This window comes from Bicyclus anynana, chromosome 15 (genome assembly GCF_947172395.1).
Source record: "Bicyclus anynana chromosome 15, ilBicAnyn1.1, whole genome shotgun sequence".
Lineage (NCBI taxonomy): Eukaryota > Metazoa > Arthropoda > Insecta > Lepidoptera > Nymphalidae > Bicyclus > Bicyclus anynana.
The window spans coordinates 10,960,651-10,979,798 of NC_069097.1; the positions used below are offsets into that span (position 1 = coordinate 10,960,651).

General features: G+C 34.6%; 1 protein-coding gene across 1 annotated transcript in view; it reads right to left on the reverse strand.

Annotated features, from left to right (window-relative positions):
• The window catches only part of LOC112043181 (prolactin-releasing peptide receptor-like), a 97,592-nt gene extending 87,635 nt beyond the window's left edge, over positions 1-9,957 (reverse strand). Inside the window, exon 1 of the mRNA XM_052885894.1 lies at positions 9,621-9,957. The gene's annotated coding sequence lies outside the window, so the exon portion shown is untranslated. The remainder of the gene's footprint in view (positions 1-9,620) is intronic.
• Positions 9,958-19,148: the final 9,191 nt, after the last annotated feature.

The window sequence follows — 19,148 nt, forward strand, 5'->3', positions numbered from 1 at the left end:
AACCAAAAAAGAATTTTTAAAATCGGCCCATAAATGACGGATTTATCGCTGGACATACATAAAAAAAACATACATACAGCCGAACGTAGAACCTCCTCCTTTTTGGAAATCGGTTAAAAAGTAGTAGTATAATACATTGGTAATTTAATCCACAATGTATAAAAAAATAAAATCTTTTAAAATCTAAATTACAACAGCTACAGCATTGAAAAAACTGATTCAAGAAAGAAAAATTTGAAAAATCCGAAAAAGAAAATAACTTGGTCACCTAGGGGTTTTCGGAAAACTATTCAAATTAGTTTTAGATAATTAGGTGGTGTATTTACCATTTACGTATTATCCATGAATTACGGGACACCCTGTATATTATTCACTCAAGCAATATCCGTATTAACAATACCCCTATGAAATCCCCTTGAAACTTGGAGCATTTCGACGTTACGTAATCTATTATGCAAATTGTACGAAATGATCATTAAACTTTTATCATTAAGCGTCCCAAAATTAGTTTGAAATGTTAACACCAAATTCACAAAAGGTCGCTAGTGTATAATAACGACTAACTTTGAAAATAATTATCAGGTAGGTAATTGTATCATGTACACGGTCATAGTTAGACAACTTTAATAGAATAGGAAAGCAATTTTGGAATTCCTAATCTCTCGTAGATTTAAAAATAATAGTATATATTTAAATTAACGCCAATACAAAATCGAGGAGCCAACGCAACAAATAAATATTATTTACCAAGTTTTGTTAATTCTTTTATTTATTTTTGTCATGGTCGTAGAAAAAGTATTATATTATGCCACTACATGTAATTATATCCTCTTTATAATATTAGTATAGATAGATATTGAGTACAGTAAAAGTCCTTATTCACGCTTCCTTTATTCACGTTTTCACTTTTTCACTAATCGCGGAATAAAAAATTGCGTCATCTAAATATTTCGTTATTCTATTCGTTAAATATATCGACGAAACTGACGTAAAATCTGCAAATTTAAACTTGCAAATACCTATTGCCGAAATAGCAAATGGATGGTTTAAGAACGCCACTGCAAATCACTCTGAAATTGAAAAAAAATGTCAAGCAGGAAAAAATTTCAAAATTCTTCAAACCATTATCTAAGACTGAAAATAATAGTTAATCAATAACTTCAAATAGTTTTTTCTTTATATATTTGTTATTTATTTTGTTATCCAAGAACGTATCCCTTATAATCTAATATAAAATATCATTCGCTATTCGCGATACATTTCGAGAACGTATCCCCCGCGAATAATGAGCTTTTACTGTACCTATAAGTAAAGGTCAATGTCCCTTTAAGCGGGTATATAACAAGTACGTAAATAATAAAACGAACTAATCTGGTCTAAGCGGATATGAAAGAAGGGCTTGAGTTAAGTAAACGTGCCGACCCGTAAAACCGAGCATCAGGCAACGATTAGACAACCCTGGTTATCTAAGCACGGACTAATTGCGCCTGAAATAGAGGTCCAAAGGTTTCGAGGGTCAAAATTTCCGGTATAAGACTGACTTGGTTATATCCACTGAGACTGAGTAAGAAGATTTATATGGATGCTTGATTTTTTCGTGCAATGTCTTCAAAATACAGTTTGGTCCTCACTATTTTATTTCAAAATGTACAATTATTTACACCAATTAATCAATAATATTTATAATACCATTATTAATAAACCCTATCAAGCTTTGCTTTGACTTTCAACTTGTCAACTTCACTCAATTGGCTCCATTGACTCCATTAGCAGACAACCAATCTATCTAAATATTAAAAACCAAACTCTTCAGCTATATAATATCTATATTATATTATAAAGCTGAAGAGTTTGTTTATTTGATTGAACGCGCGAATCTCAGGAACTACTGGTCCGAACTAACACAGAATCTAACACAGAAAGATTTTTTTCAAATCGGACCAGTAGTTCCTGAGATTAGCGCGTTCAAGCAAAAAACAAACTCTTCAGCAGCTTTATAATAATAGTATAGATTAAAATAAGTTGAAATAAAAAAAAATTCGTCCAATTTAAACTATATTCTGTGACAGTACTGATATTACGTTATAATTATGCAACTTCGATAGTTCTGCGGTTTCATTAAGCTCGGCACGCGCTCTGCGAATTGTTTCAAGGGCTCGATCGCTTCGTCACGTGGACCGTTTATAATGGCTGGTCGGATACTTTGACGCAACTGTGCAATAACTACCCTCGAACTTCAGGAATCTACAGAGGATTGGTCTTCTTTGTTTTTAACCGACTTCTTCACGTGAAGCGTTTGCATAGCTTTTATCGCGGGCTTTCAGCGCGGCGACCGAATCAAGAAATTCCGTAACGAAAATAAACCTAACACCCAAGCTGTGCATCAAGTTAACACTTTTCGATGTTGTTATATCGATTCAACTGGACAAATGGTGTGAAACTAAAGGACAAAACTTATTAAACGAGAGTACGATCCAGCTCAACGTAATTCCATTTTTTTTTTATTTTTTTTTTAATTTTTATTATTTTCTAAAGAAAAAAAAAACTGCTTAAATAAGTAATTATAATTGCATAAATTGATAAAAAATGCTATGCTATATATTTTTTTTTATTATTATATACGTTACGTGCCTATACAAAATCACCGCAAAAAGTCAACTATTCTGCACACACATGCACAATTTTGAGTTTTTATTTTTATACAGATTTTACACTTGAACACACAACTCAGCAGTGTAGACAGTATTTGAAAGAAGAAAGAAAAAACGTTTAATCTAAAATTGTGCCACACACCACAATGCTTAAGCACTATTGTAGCGTCAACCTCAACCACCTAAGCAAGGCAAGACCAAAACTCAAGTAGCAGAAGCATCAAACATCACACTGTCATGTTTGGCACAACCTTGAAAAAGGTACCAGCTCAGCATTCTGCTGCAAGAACCAAGCAAATGCTGGAGCATACAGCAGTGATTTTCAACTGATATCCTGATCCACAGAGTCACTGACATTGCTCAGCGAGTCGCGAAGCTGAAGTGGCAATGGGCAGGCCACATAGTTCGAAGAGCCGATGGACGTTGGGGTCCCAAGGTGCTGGAATGGCGACCCCGCACCGGAAAGCGCAGTGATGTTCGTTGTCATTGTAATTTTTTATTTATATCTTCACTCAAAATAATTCACTTTGATGTACTTTGTTTGAATCCTGAGTTATGATAAAAAAATAATAAGCATAAATTCAATAAGGAAGCACAAGGACTCATCAGACTTTTCCAAGAAAACTCTAGGATAAATCGAATTTCTCGGAATAATATCTAAAATAACCTGAGGATGAATTACACGAGGAGAGTTCCTCGAATGCGAGCGACAGTTTTTTGCTAAACAGGGTCTGTAGCCATGTGGCACATTGTTTCTCTTTCTACCAACGCTGACGCTTCGAAAATTTAAAAATGTATGGACACTGACTGACATTTACTATCGACAGGTCACGTGATCAAGTTGTCGATCGAACCTGTCATTCCCATACATTTTGTTAGTTTTTGAAGCGTTTGTAGAAAGAGAATAGACGTGCCACATGGCTAATGCCCCAGTAATCTTATCGCCCTGTGTAAACAAATGGTTGAAGTTCAGCAACTCGAATGCCATTACTATGCCCAAAACTAGTCTTAGTGTCGCCACACACGGGCCACACGCGACAGCCACAAAAGCCGCTACAAGAAGCAGGAGGCCACAAAATTAGCTGAAGCGCGCGACAGTATATTGCGGCGGCGGTGCGGTTACGGTGCGGCGGCGGTGCGTGTGCGGCGTCGTCTACATACAGCCAAGGCTTTCTTACACAAAATTATTGTTCCTGTTGTTGTTATAAAACCCCGCCGCTTTTCATTACAGCGTTTTAAATTATATTTCTGCTCGAATAAATATCAATAGATGGTTAACTTTTTTTGTTTTTCCGTACACAGAGGACTTTAAGAAAGAAAAAATAATTAAAAAGAAAAATTATTACGAAAGCCAGGAAATTAATTAAATCAAAAGATAAAACAAAAGAATATATTTTATAAAAGTAAGTACCTACTACTTACAGTTTGTTACAATTTTAACCTTGCACGCGAAAAAGAAATTATTTTACTTCCTATCTTCGTTTTGGTTTGTTTTGTGATAAGCAAAAGTAGTTGTAAAACACGAGTGATTCCATTAGCGATTAAGATATCATTTTAACATTTACAGAACTTACTAAAACAGAAAATAATACAGAAATGAGTCCATGTTTATTACAGCTTAATCAATATTTTATAATATTAGTATAGATATGGTAAATATTTTCTTTTTTTTTTTTTTGAAAAATTAGTCCATGACTGCAATCACACCTGATGTTACGTGATGATGCAGTTTAAGATGGAAGCGAAAGAATGGCACCTAATTGTCACAATACAATACAAGCACTTAGTTTTAAATGAGGCTGGAACAAAGATAATAAGATTTATTTTTCAATTAATAAGAAAAACATTGATGAAAGATGAAGGAATTAATTCTGCAATACAACTCACTAATTTGGCCAAATTTCCCAAGGATACAAAGATAATGAAATTTCAGAATCCGGCCCATTTGTTACCGTCTATTAATATAATATTCTCGTATAAAGGGCCATTACTTCTGGCCATTATCACAGTTTACTGCCAGCAGCATTAGACCCCTCGTTTATCTAATCGCCGGATTCTGTGTGACTTAACAGTATCACGTACATGGGATTATTATATTATGACCTTATGTTATGAAATTTCACACTATACGGCTCTGTTAAAAGCAATATTTCTGAAATATTTTTTTTATTTTATTCAATAACAAATTGACCCTTGACTGTGTTAAATTGCAAACTTGCCATTGTGTTTATCAGAATGTTATGGGACGAGTTACAGTGGAATTCGTAGACGTTGCAGGGGCACCCTCAGGGAACCATTCACCTCCTGAGTATCGAATTCTTAAAGGAAAAAATTTCAAATTTGACACTCACTCGAACGATCCCCTGGAGCTCGCCCCCACAATGTCTATGAATTCCACTGTTAGTCTACAATGACAACAGAAACAGGTACAATTAGCTTTTCTCCCTATACCTTTAACGGTTCCTACGCAGCATCAAACCAGAACACTAAATCATTTGGCAGTACGTCTTTGCCTTTTGTCTTTGCGTATTCTTGAATAAAAGTGGCGTGATCGAAAATATTGCTCCCTGTTTAACATTGTCGCTATTGGTTGTTGGTAGCAATTTTCTATTGTATAAATATTATCTATGGTTTATTATTCTGTACTCGGTCTTATGTCTATGACTCCTATGTCTGTCTGTGGTGTTAAAATGAACAGATAAGCTTACTCTTTATTAAGATTGTTCTAAAATAATTAATTAAATTAAGTTGCGACACGGTTTATACTTGTGCAACTTCCATCACACTAATTATTTGGATACACATTTAAATATTTGGATGAACACATTTAAGTATACTTATATTAAATAAGCATGTACTTGTATATTGTATACTTAGTAGTAACTTTTAGTAATAAGGCTATTGTTTCATTTTATATGTGTATTTTTCTTATATAAAGATTATTATTATTATTATTAATATAAATAAAGTTCATATATAATTGCTCATGTCGTTACTTATTGCTCTACAAATCCAACACTTCCACTCTAATGAAGATTAATATTGGTCTAAAAATGTCTCTCTCGACACAAGATATCTCGAAGCACATCCTAGGCCCGCAGGAGTAAGTACAACAAAATGATAGACTATAGTTTGTACTATTGTTAAACTACCTCGCAAACATTTCCACCCCTAAACCATTAACCTGTTAAGACTTGTAACGAATACTTTACCAAAGTTACAGAAAACGGAAACAATTGCTGATAATAATTTGGGCCGAGGAAGCATAATTAACCTAGGAATTGAAAGCTCAAACAGAATTTCGCCCTGTATTTAAATGAGAGGAACAATAACGTGATCGTAAAGTAAATTTTACAATGGAATTAAATTTCCTTAGAGATTTTGCGACCCTGGAAGACATTAAAATAATCTTTGTGACGTGAACAAAAATATACTCTCTATCTTTTTGGTGTTTTTATTAATATTGTACTCCTTTATCTACCGATCTTGTATACTATAATATGTTGCTTATTATTATAGAGAGATATAATAATTGACTGGTAGCAGGCATTACTTTATTTTTGCTTAACTAAATATTCATTACTAGCTGATGCCGCGCGGTTATATATAGGTATAATAAGAATAATATATAGCATAGCCTTCCTCGATAAAAGGGCTATCTAACACTGAAAGAATTTTTCAAATCGGACCAGTAGTTCCTGAGATTAGCGCGTTCAATCAAACAAACAAACTCTTCAGCTTTATAATATTAGTATAGATGAACGGTGAATAATCGGATGCCCGTGACATTGTTTACGTGAAATTCAGTTTTTGTTATTTCCCGCGGTAACCATGGAGATTAAAAGTAGCCTATATTTTGCTCAATAACCTGCTCTATTTTTCAGTAAAATTCCTATTAAAATTGGTCCAGCCATTCCAAAGATGTCTTCTTTGTCGTTACACACTTGACAGAGTGGTCGTGGTCGTCATTTGGGTGTAGTGGCAAGCCTCACTATCCGTCGCCATTCCTCCCGTAGTGTGGCTCTCCTAGCACATTCGTGGAGCGATCCATGGAGAGCGGTTTTTACTTGGTTAGTTCACTGCATTGGCGACCCGCCACGTGCTCTTGTGCCCTCCACCTTTCCTTGCACCTTTGCATCCAAATATTAGCCCGGACAAATAAAAAGACAGACAAAAATTTAAAACACTTTGAATAAGTTTTAGTGTCGTGCAATTAGCTATATATACTCGTAAGAACTTTAAAAAACACAGTTACATTTAAATTACAGACAGACACTTCAATTTTATTTATATGTATTGATTGATGACATCGAAAACGAAATAAAAGCTAAACATTTAAATGCATTTCAAGATAAAGTGATGTATTTCAATGTAAAGTGATGTATCTAATGTACCTATTATAATGTACATCAGTTTGCTACTTCACACGCATAAAAGAAAGTGGTAAAATACTTGAATAGTCCGTCGTTCGCTAGTACTCTTTTATCCAGCAACGTGCCAACAAAAACCCTTGAGAAAAAGTGTTAAAGGAATTAAGGTAGTTCTACAAAGAGGAAATTACAGAATACAGTAAATTGCTACATCGGATTTTCATTAAATCGCCGATTAGCTCTTTTATCCAGTAAGTAGTAAATTCAACATAAAAGATTATTCTTAATTATTTTTCACAAAGATGTTACAAGAAAGACTAGTACTTGATAATAATATTATGTTATGTACGCCAAATTATCCTACTTCCTACTAATATTGTAAACGCGAAAGTTTGTATGGATGTTTGGATGTATGTTTGAATGTTTCTTACTCTTTAATGCCGCTACTGCTGAAGCTATTTGGCTGAAATTTAGAATGGAAATAGATTTTACTCTGGATTAAACTAAATTCCACGCGGACGAAGTCGCGGGCGTCCGCTAGTATAGGAATATAGGAAAATATGCCTCTTTTCATGATTCCAGGCTGTCGCTTAAGGTAAGGGTATAGTTTTTAATATTAGTGATCCATCAAAATAGGCTAATGATGATGTACGAGTATATAAATGATGTATGTAGTTAGAGGGATTTTAAATTATCTAAATATATAAGGCGGAAGGACCCATCACGAAATCTCGAAAACCACTTGATGTAAAAAATGATGGATAAAAAAATGGCAGAGAGGTAGACATCCGCTAAGAACGAATTTTGCGGCAGGGCCTGATTAAGGAGGTCTAAGGGTAGACGAAGTCTAGCTAGTGTCCGCTTGTGTACTATTTCTGCCCCAATTCGCACGAGAATTTTTTTAACAGACGTTAAAAATCGTTCAAATACAACAAATGCATTCCAAAGTATAATGTTCATACGTCAGCGTTTTTAAAACACGATGCTTTTTTTGAGCAGTGTTGCATTTTCAATTTTGGACGTTGGAAATAGACCTTCATTTAACTTCATACTATATTTGAACGCTTTTTTAACGTCCGATAAAAAAATCTTGTGCGAATGAGGGCTTAATATAAGACATACCAGCGACGTAGAAACGTCTCCACAAGAAAATTGTTGATAAATTCAATTTGGTATACGCCCCTTATTTTTCTATCATCACTATCGTAATTGGGGTCGGGACAAAATTGGTTTGTAATTTAGTTTCGTACCTCATAACCTTCCAACAAATTTGGGATGAAAAGAGTTGCCGAAATCCTATAAAATCAAAGCAATTACGATAATATCGATATTAATTTCTGTTTTGTTTTGTTGTTGTGTATTTAATTCAGAACTTTATAAGATGTCTCGCGTATGGATAGGCCGAAATCGTAAATCAATCCGAGCTGAAAATTAAATCAATTATAGATCCTAGCAAGTAAGTTGAAACATAATGGTGGTCATCTGCGCAAGTACTCTTATAAACCAAAGTGTTAAACGTGAGCTTCGTGGTTGTACAGTACAATAAAGATGTCAAATTATTGGAAATTTCTTAACGCGATTGTAATGACGTCAAGGTGTTATTGTTACTCGTCCGTACATCGCTAATTTACGAAAATGTGTTACGCATACGTCAAGTTATAGGCCACGTACTATACCTCCGTTTGTATTAAGCCAGGGCAAAAAAAGTCTTCATAATTTTATTTCTGAGCAAAATTTAAAAATCCGCTTTTTATATGCGACGCAAAGTAAAAAGATTTTCCTCTGCGTGTAGACTTTGAGAGATATTAAGGTTAATCCTACCCAGTGTCAGTGAGGGCATGGGCAGGTTACGCAAATCCCCACGTTGTTTTCCTAATGGATGGCGGTCCGTTGTGAATTTCAAAATGATTAATGACGTGAGAGCTTAGGCGTGTATGGAAACTTTAAGGCTCTAGTAACCTACGGACTTTGCGGACCTTAGAGAATACACACGCATTCTTTCTCTTAGAAACATTATGATTATTCGTCCCTGATTCGTCCGAAGACATGAAAGTCTCCGGCCACCAACATGTTTAAAATCACATATACACATGTGTAGGTAATTAGATACATACTCTATAATTTATTATCGATTAGAAAATAATTCTGTGTTATAAAGTTTAAATATTTAAGAATATAAATTACATCAAAAAATAATCATCATCATCATTATCAACCCATATTTCGCTCACTGCTGAGAACGAGCACACGCAGAGAATTATGAAAATTCTCTGGTATGCAAGTTTCCTCACGATGTTTTTCCTTCACCGTTTGAGACACGTGATATTTAATTTCTTAAAATGCACACAACTGAAAAGTTGGAGGTGCATGCCACGGATCGGTTTAGAACCACTGGGCTATTAACGCACTCCAAAAAAAAGTAATAATATAATTTAATCATTAAATTTTAATAATTAAAAAAAATATTTAATTGTCTTTTGATGTACTTATAATATATATTCTTAAATAGTAGAACTTTTTAACACATAATAATTTTCTAAGAAATTTGTCTCGCATATTCCAAAACAATTTAACTTTTATGTAATAAAAACTTACTTACCTTTTCATGCAGATTTCTTTTCTTATACTTGTTATAATTTTTTTCGGCTAAATATTCAGTTCAGCAAATTAAACAGGTACACGTAAAAAGTTCCAAGAAAAAAAAAACAAAGACGCACTATGCCGCGTTCGAATTTCAAACAAAAGTTCACTTTTTAAAGTTTTCTTTTTTTATTTCAGTTTTTTTTTTGTTGTGTATTAAGGCAAAAGCTGTTATGCATACAGCTTAAAATATACGCTAGGCATATAAATGGGTATACGTTTTAGGAACTTCGGATATGTTGAAGAGTTTTCGTATAAGTCGTAGATAGCGCGAATGGACGTTCGTGCCGCATGGCATCTGTATACAGACTGATAGCGGTGAGCTTCCGACGCCATGAGAATTTCAAAATCGCTCCTGAAATTAATAAAGTTGGAGCCGCACTTTGATTGCTTTTTGTATTTTGTTTGGAATCGAAATCAGTGTCGGTTTTTCCTTTTGTTTTGTTATTCGATGGTTGGTATTTTATCAGTTTTCTTTCTATCAAATATATATATGTATACGACACTGCGTAATGTTTGTATTGATATATTAGGTAGGTACCTATTACAATATTTTACATACTGTTACTTTTGTGTTTTTACATTTCGTAGATGTCAAAAGAAACGTACAAGATTACTTAAAATTAATTGTTTATTTTCAATATAACTGAAAGTTTTGAAATAATTTATCGGCCCAATGTGGCTATATTAGCGATTATCCATAACCAGTGTCTATAAGCTTTTGTAAAAAAAAAATTCTGTGTCTATAACCGTGCGCGACTATTTCATTAGTCCAATGGTTATAGCCTATGTGGCTTGAAATCTCGAGGGCTTGGGTTCGAGTCTGGATCAGGCTATAAAATACTTACTGGGCTTTCTTTTTTTAACTTTTACACGCCAACTATGGCAGGATATGTGTTTAAACATAGGTAATATAAAAGACCTATGTTGGTACATTTACATTTAATTTCATACATTCTGGCGAAAAAAAAATTGGTTGATTGATTGAATTGATTGATAGGAATTTTAAGTGCAAAGAATAAAGTATGTTATGAATGAGTTAAAGTTAATACACCAATAGTTCAATGCGTAAAATAAAAAAATCCAACTGAAACCTCTCGGTGTAGGTTGAAGGCTTAAATAAAAAAAAACAGGTTTCGTAGGTATAGGTTTCAAGTCGATTACGTAATTTCAGAATTTTTCCTATACTTATATGTAGTATAAGATGTTATTACTTGCTTCATAGCTGTAAGTCAATGGATTTTTTTGCGGAATTAGAAATATTTGCGGCACAAACGACCGTTTGACCATTTATACGTACCGGATTTTGCTATACCTAATTTTATAGTTTTAATTATATAAACTTGCCACGACTTACCTAGGGCAATAGGTCGTGATAGACAAACACAGACCGACAGTTATATAACATTGATCCTATAGGAGATTAGTTTTATATAATTTCAGGTACAGAACCCTAAAAACAAGATGAGTCCTAAAATACCACGGACTTATTACTCCTGGTAAATACACTGTATGATATGAAAAAAAGCTTTTCGCTTTGAAGGGTGAAATGAAACGTTTTGCGGTTTTAGTTCTCGAGAGATATAATAACCCTTTATCGTTTTAAAAACTCTTACGCTCTGTTATTTGAGTGCTTAATTATTTTTTAATTTTTCATGGTTAGTTTCTTTGAAGTCTGAGCTAAAATATTAGGATGTATGAACTACATTAAAACTTGTTTTTTGCTTGGCAAATTTATGTCCTTGGACTTTTACGTATAGGGAAATAATTGTAAATAATAATAATCATTAACCATAGATAGGTTAACTTATGAAAATGCTGTAAGCACATAGTGTTATTTAAAATCTAAAATCAAAGACCCATCGTGAAAAAGTAACGTTCGTTGAGTTTTAAAGTAACAATGTTTTTCGAAGGAGTGTCATGAAGCTATGTGATTGGCGACTTGGGTTATATTTCTCAGTTTATTTACAATTAACAGACACCGTGTGATTACCGTTATCATATGACATACGTGAATAAAATACAGCTTACACTACTTGGGGACAGTGTAGCTTCCTCAGTGAAAGAATTTTTCAAATCGGTTCAGTAGTTTCAGAGCCTATTCAATGCAAACAAACTATTGAATCTGTCCTCTTTATAATATTAGTTTAGTCTATACTCGTATTAGATAAGGTATGCTATTCTTGAATATCAGCACATTTTAATAGTATACTGAGCCAGTAATATTGGTGAAGGAAAACATCGTGAAGAAACCTGCATACCAGAGAGTTTTCTTAGTTCTCTGCGTGTGTGAAATCTGCCAATACGCATTGGGCCAGCGTGGTGGACTATTGGCCCAACCCCTCTTATTCTGGGAGGAGACTTGAGCTCAGCAGTGAGCCGAATATTGGTTCATAATGATGATGATGAATATTTCCATTTACGAGAGGTGATTTGTAGCCTAAACTTCTTGTACCATTCGTATCAGAGGGGTGATGTCAATGAAAAAAAAAAGACTGACTCAATCACAAAAATGTTAACAATGATATAACTTAACTTTGAGACGTTAATTTTGTCGGATAAAAAAAAGTACAACGTATTACGCCCAATATAGGACTCGAGTTCAAAACACATGAGCAATCACTCGTATTATGTCTCATACTAGCTGCCACCTACGACTTCGACCTCCTTTGACCCTTTGACCTCCTTAATCCAGCCCTATTGCAAATTCCTTTTTTACCACCTTCTAACTTTCTACTAGCTAAGCTAAGCTAAGCAACCTTCCTGTCAAATTTCATCTTTGTACGTCGTCGACGAGATTTCGTGATCATTTATATATTAAGAAGGTTCGTATGTCATCATCATCATTGTTTATCTCTCTAAAGTGGGGTCGGCACAATGTGTTTCCCCCTACCATTTACATCTGTCATACATTATCACACAAAATATCTTCCTTCACGCAATCCAACAATATCCCATGGCCTTTCTTTCTTGATGTACTTTCATTGTATTCGTGCCTATTTTTCAATCATTACCCATTTTCTTTGTGACTGAAATCTACTATATTTTATAGTCAATTTTATGTTGGTACTTAGACAGAAAATTGGGGAACTCTATAGCCAGAAAACTTCAACGTGAAAGCAAAGAAAGCGTCGTAAATGTGCGCATACATATTATTTTTACGGTCAACATTTTATGTTAATTGCGTTTCTTTGCCAAAGGTATTGTTATTGCTCAGGTTTCTTTTTGTTGTTCCGTTGAAATTGAATTAATAACTAACGCCTTTTCTCCCTTTTGCCCTTTCCCTTTTTTTCGCCTTTTCGAAATATAAGTCAGACGTTGATCTGCATTTACATGTTTCTTTGACCAAAGAATATAATACAAAAATAAGCAAAAAACTATTTTTAGGTTAGACGATTTTGTGCTTGTCCCATCTAAGTGAATTCTGCAAAATATGTCAATCTCTTCCAGCCGTGATAGCCCAGTGGATATGACCTCTGCCTCCGATTCCGGAAGTTTTGGGAGAAAATTCTCTGGTATGCAGGTTTCCGCAAGATGTTATTCCGTCTATTTCTAAAATGCACTGAAAAGTTGGCCCAGAATATCATTCTATATTAATGAATTATAGAACGCATGCAATAATTTGTTTTTCTAATATACGCTTACTGTGTACCTATGTATTATGAATTTATATCCTTACCGCATTCGTTCCTATACAAATACAATTTTAAAATTAAATATCAAGATATTAAGTAGGTACTTGCGTCTACGTTACTGAATATTACGAGTACTACTAAAACATTCTAGTGACATTTAAACTTATAGCTACGTAATCAATGAAAAGTTCTGTAACATTATCATAATCTTTGACACCAAACCTTTCGCCCTAGGCGAAAATAGAAAAACTTGAAGCACGACCTTTGGAAAGTAGTATATAAGTTGTATAAAGTGAGCCACAACTTTCCATCTCGTGCTAAAAGTTTGACTGTAAGTGCTGGAGTTAATGTGTTTGCAAGTCGCAAACTGAAGCCATTCCTCGAATATTGAAACTCGATACAAGTGTTCTTCGAGATCCTTGCATCATCGATTAAACTAATAGTAGGGGAGCCCGAGATGCTAAATTTGCAGTTACTCGACCAAGATGGACACTTATTGGCTTCTAAAGTTTATGTACTGAAAAAAAGTATATATGGTAGGGGTACATTACAGATTTCTCCCCATATGATTTTCTGACACGCTCTAGTAACTTCAAAAATTCCCGCTTGGGCTCCCCTACTAAAACGAACGTTGAAGGCTGTTAGGTTATTTTTTTTTTAATATTATGCTGATAGTTCGAAACACATTACAGAGACAGCAAGTATGCGGAGGTTCCTAACAAGGCCTGACCTTTGCTTTGTCCCGCAAAATGTCCCGCAAAGGTTTGGTGTTTTTATGAGTCGATGATAATCTTTTGTACTTTATAAACAGTGTTAAAAAAAAAATTAATAAATGAGAATTCAGTTGACGATAAAAGTTAATGTGACTGAAAAACGCAGCGATGGATTTGTAATTTATTAGTCGACGCCCCGCAATTTCACCTGCGTAGTTCCTGTTCTTGTGCAAATACGGGCATGAAATATAGTCTATAGCACTTACAAATAAGGTGATTTTCTAGTGGTAAAAGAATTTTCAAAAGCATTTCCGCCAAGCGATTTAGCGTTCCGGTACGATGCCCTGTAGAAACCGAAAGGGGTGTGGATTTTCATCCTCCTCCTAACAAGTTAGCCCGCTTCCATCTTAGACTGCATCATCACTTATCATCAGATGAGATTGTAGTCAAGGGCTATCTTGTAAAGAATAAAAAAAAAGATCAAGAGATTACACATACAAAACCACAAACTTTACCTCTTTATAATATCAGTATGTATAAATAGATGTAAGTAGTTATAATAATTTACTAGTCGTATTAAATAATCCAGCAGCCTGATAGTTTATAGTGGAATTCTGGACTATGTATAAATAATGCAAAAATAATACTTGCTTATGAGCGGGGGGCACACGACGCGTTGCGGAGCGATGTCGCTGCGTGGTCTTGCATAGAAATATCTTTTTTTTTGACAAGTTAGCCCTTGACTACAATCTCACCTAATGATAAGTGATGATGCAATCAAGATGGAAGCGGACTAACTTGTTAGGAAGAGGATGAAAATCCACACTCCTATTCGGTTTTTACATGGCATCGTACCGGAACGCTAAATCGTTTGGCGGTAGGTCTTTGCTGGTAGGGTGGTAACTAGCCACGGCCGAAGCCTCCCACCAGCCAGACCAAGATTAAGAAAACCTCAATCGGCCCATCCGGGGATTGCACCCAGGAGGCCGCATCTGTGGCATGTCATGATGCGCTCCAGCGTCGTACCTGACCTGATACTTTGATACGGTGAAATCTTTGCGATGCCACGCTGCAAAGCATTGTGTGCCCTCGCTCTAAGTCATTATTTACAACAAAAATTTTACACTCATTCGAAAATCTATGCCAGGCCTTGTTTTATCGTAAGTTTCTCATTTTTCTACTTTATGTTGCTAGAAGAATTCGAGTACAGTAATTCCTTTAACATGCTTGTAAATGTTTTCAAACCCTAACGCAAAAAGGTTATAGCTATAAGTTTGTCGCGTGTGTTACCTATTAATGAAGAGATTGGAATGAAATGGAGCTTAGAGCCAGGAGACGGACATAGGATACTTAGGGTAGGGGTAGGGTAGGGGTAGAGAGGCTGTATGGTAGGGGTAGCATAGGGGTTGGGATAGGGGCAGGATTGGTTAGGGGTAGGGTAGGGTAGGTGTATCTAGGGTAGGGAATGAGTCAAAGCGAAGCGTGATTGATTGAGTCGCTAGATAAGTAATAATTTTGACAAACCTGTATCAATAGTAAACCTTAACCAAACGGAGCGGTTAAGGTTTACTGTTTACGTGACGTCATGAACATTTAAAATATAGGCCGACAGTGTTTTGGCTTGTATTGTCAAAAAACTATTTAATAATTGTTTATGTTTTCATGTCTCAAAAAAAATTTTTTTTTTTCAATCTAGTGCTACGAATTATTTAAGACCCTTTTAAAAAAAGTGTCAACTAGCCTATTATAGTTGTAGCTATAAATTATACTTAAACTAATGGACCGATATGAATTTGGTTTTATCCAGAAAGTAAGACTTCCTACAATGTTTATAGAATAGACATTTTAAAAAGTCGATACGGACGATTTAGTTTTCAATTTAAGAGCTACAATTTAAAGTAACAAGACTTGTAAGAAACGAGCCAATGAATTACGCGAATTTCCCGATATAAATATATTGAAATACTATAAATCAGTCCATATTTTATTGATAAACGCTTACAAATACTTCAATATGTAAAACATAGATTATTATTTTAAGAGGAAATTGTTTTAGATCGTTACGAGAATTTATAGTTTCATGAATTTATCTTAGACGTCGGAAAAAGCTTAAATATTTTCAAATGTTTACATTAGATCTAAAAATTGTTCACTAAAATTATACTTATCTATATCAATACATACAAGAATAAGAGGCAGACCGATTAGTAGATGGAAAGACTATCTGATTGCCTTTGAAGGTACATACTGGATCCGATCAGCTATGGAAAGGGCACAATGGAAGAGGAAGGGGGAAGCCTTTGCCCAGCAGTGGGATGAAATTTAACTATATAATTAGCATGTAATAAATATTATGTAATTTAGATTGTAAAAGGCTTAAAAAAAATTGTTGCAGATATTTTAAAATACAATTATTCAGCCGGTTGTAGTTTTGTATATAAAGAAATAAATAAAATTGAAGTTTTTGTAATTTAAAAATTAAAAGCTTCTCCCAAATATATGCAAAATTGTCTATCTTTCTGACTGTTTGTTTTCTGACTCTGATAGGCTTGATATAAGCCCTTGCACTTTCTGATAGTAGTATTTACGAGGATGGATGCAGTCTTTATCTGACTTTGTATCTACCGTATATTAAAAACTGGCACTCTTTTTCTTTTTTCTTTAAAAATAATATTTGCCATTTTTTTTTTATAATATGACCATAATTCCCCGTTCCATTCCATGGGAAAGACTGTGTTAGGAGTAGGTACGACAATAGACCAGCGGTGTGGGGATCGAACCACCACCCTTCGATGATGAGCCCAACCGCTCTAACCGTTGAGCTGTTGATATTAGTATAGATTTGGTTAATAGTTTGACCCATTGACCTTTTGAATTTCTTTTAGGTCTAGTTGATCTATAAAACTCTGTGTAATATGAGATGTTTCTAATCCCACATATGAAATGTGGGATTAGAAACATCTACACCAATAACAACAGCTCAGTATGAGCGTTATGATCATATAGACCACCCACAGGCTTCTTATGAGCCGAGGAATTGCGTATAGCATTTACCCGCTAATTACGATTTTGATTCTCTGTTTACGGTCAGTACGCCTATAAACTGCTGGGATCTTCCCTAATCATTAAACCTACTATATATTTAAGTGTAGATATTTTTGTATTGAATAGCTCACCAAGCCGCATTGGAGCAGCGTGGTGGGTCTAATGCCCATAATATCCCTCCTATAAGGACGAAGGCCCAGTGGATATGACCTCTGCCTCCGATTCCGGATGGTGTGGGTTCGAATCCGGTCCGGGGCATGCACCTCCAACTTTTCAGTTGTGTGCATTTTAAGAAATTAAATATCACGTGTCTCAATCGGTGAAGGAAAACATCGTGAGGAAACCTGCATACCAGAGAATTTTCTTAATTCTCTGCGTGTGTGAAGTCTGCCAATCCGCATTGGGCCAGCGTGGTGGACTATTGGCCTAATCCCTCTCATTCTGAGAGGAGACTCGAGCTCAGCAGTGAGCCGAATATGGGTTGACGACGACGAAGGACGAAGTCCTACGGCCTTATTATGTACTAGCTGACCGCGCGCGGTTTCACCCGCGTGGTTCCCGTTCCCTTAGGAATGCGAGGATAAAATATATAGCCTATAGCCTTCCTCGATAAATGGGCTATCTAACAATGAAAGAATTTTTCAAATCGGACTAGTAGTTCCTGAGATTAGCGCGTTCAATCAAACAAACGAACAAACATATAAAAAAACTTTTCAGCTTTATAATATTAGTATAGATATCGGTGTACCATTCAAACAATGAGTCACTATATCGATTTTCGTTTATGTGATAATCTAACAGTTCTTTCTACGAAATGACCTTTACTACGCCATTTTACAACCAATGACAGTGATTTTTTGTTTTAACAATCATCTAACATGAATATTTCAACAAAATTACGTAAATACTAGTAATAATAATAATAATAATAATAATTTATTTGCCAAATTGTGGGTTACAAATAGATCTTACAATAATGGTATGATTTCCAACACAATTTACCGAGTAAATCAGCGTGCAAATTTTTAGCAATATTTTACAATAGTACTTATATTATACACATTAATTAAAAATTATTCACAAGAAAAAATATTTAATTCAAAAATTAGATATAAAGAATGAAAATAGCGACTGAGGAAAATATGAAATAAATGTCAAAATGTCAATAAGTCAATTTGCAGTAGTAATTATTATCCATAATACATTGAAGAACATATGTAATTTGATTTATCAGTAATTCAGCTAAAATTAAAAAAATCTTTCGTAGAGTAAAAACAATGAAATAATAACCACTCATGTAATTTACGTTTAAATGCAGGAAAAGTCAATTCTGTGATCGAACTTGGAACTTTATTATATATTTGAATTGCCATACAAAAGGCATTTCTTTTAAACAGAACGAGTCTATTCTTGGCGCAAGTAGTCTATTTTTGTGTCTTGGTTCAGTATGAGATATTAATTGACCACGAGTTCTAAAATATTCAGGATTTTTTTTCACAAATATACAAATCTCTTTAATGTATATACAAGGTAGCGGTAGCAACTTAAGCTTCTTAAACAGTGGTTTACAGCTATCTAAAAAATGTGCTTTACATATTGCTCGAATGCATTTTTTTTGAATTCTGAAAATTCTATCTAATAAGTATAATGTTAAGATAACGTTAATACTTGCTACTTCCACTATTATACTAAATACGTAAAATGACGATAATTATGTAAAAAACAATTTTAGATACTTGCAAAAACGAAAATACGATGAAAAACGATGTAGTGACTGATTACTTGAATGGCACACCGAGTTATATAATAACCCTGCAGGCCTGTAGTGGACTGTTAAAATAGGCTGATAATGATGATGATTAAGTAGCTGCGTCTTGCAGTTTCACCCGCAGTTTCCGTGAGAGGGGGATAAAATATAGCCTATGTAACATAGGCTATATCGTATATCGTATATCGTTGATAAAATACCTGTCCATTGAAATTAAAAGAAAGTAAAAGAACTGTTGAAATCGATTAAGTCGTGAAACTCATTTAATTACAGGCGTCCACACTCCACAGATCCGCATCGGTCTCATCGCATCAAACGGATTTTTA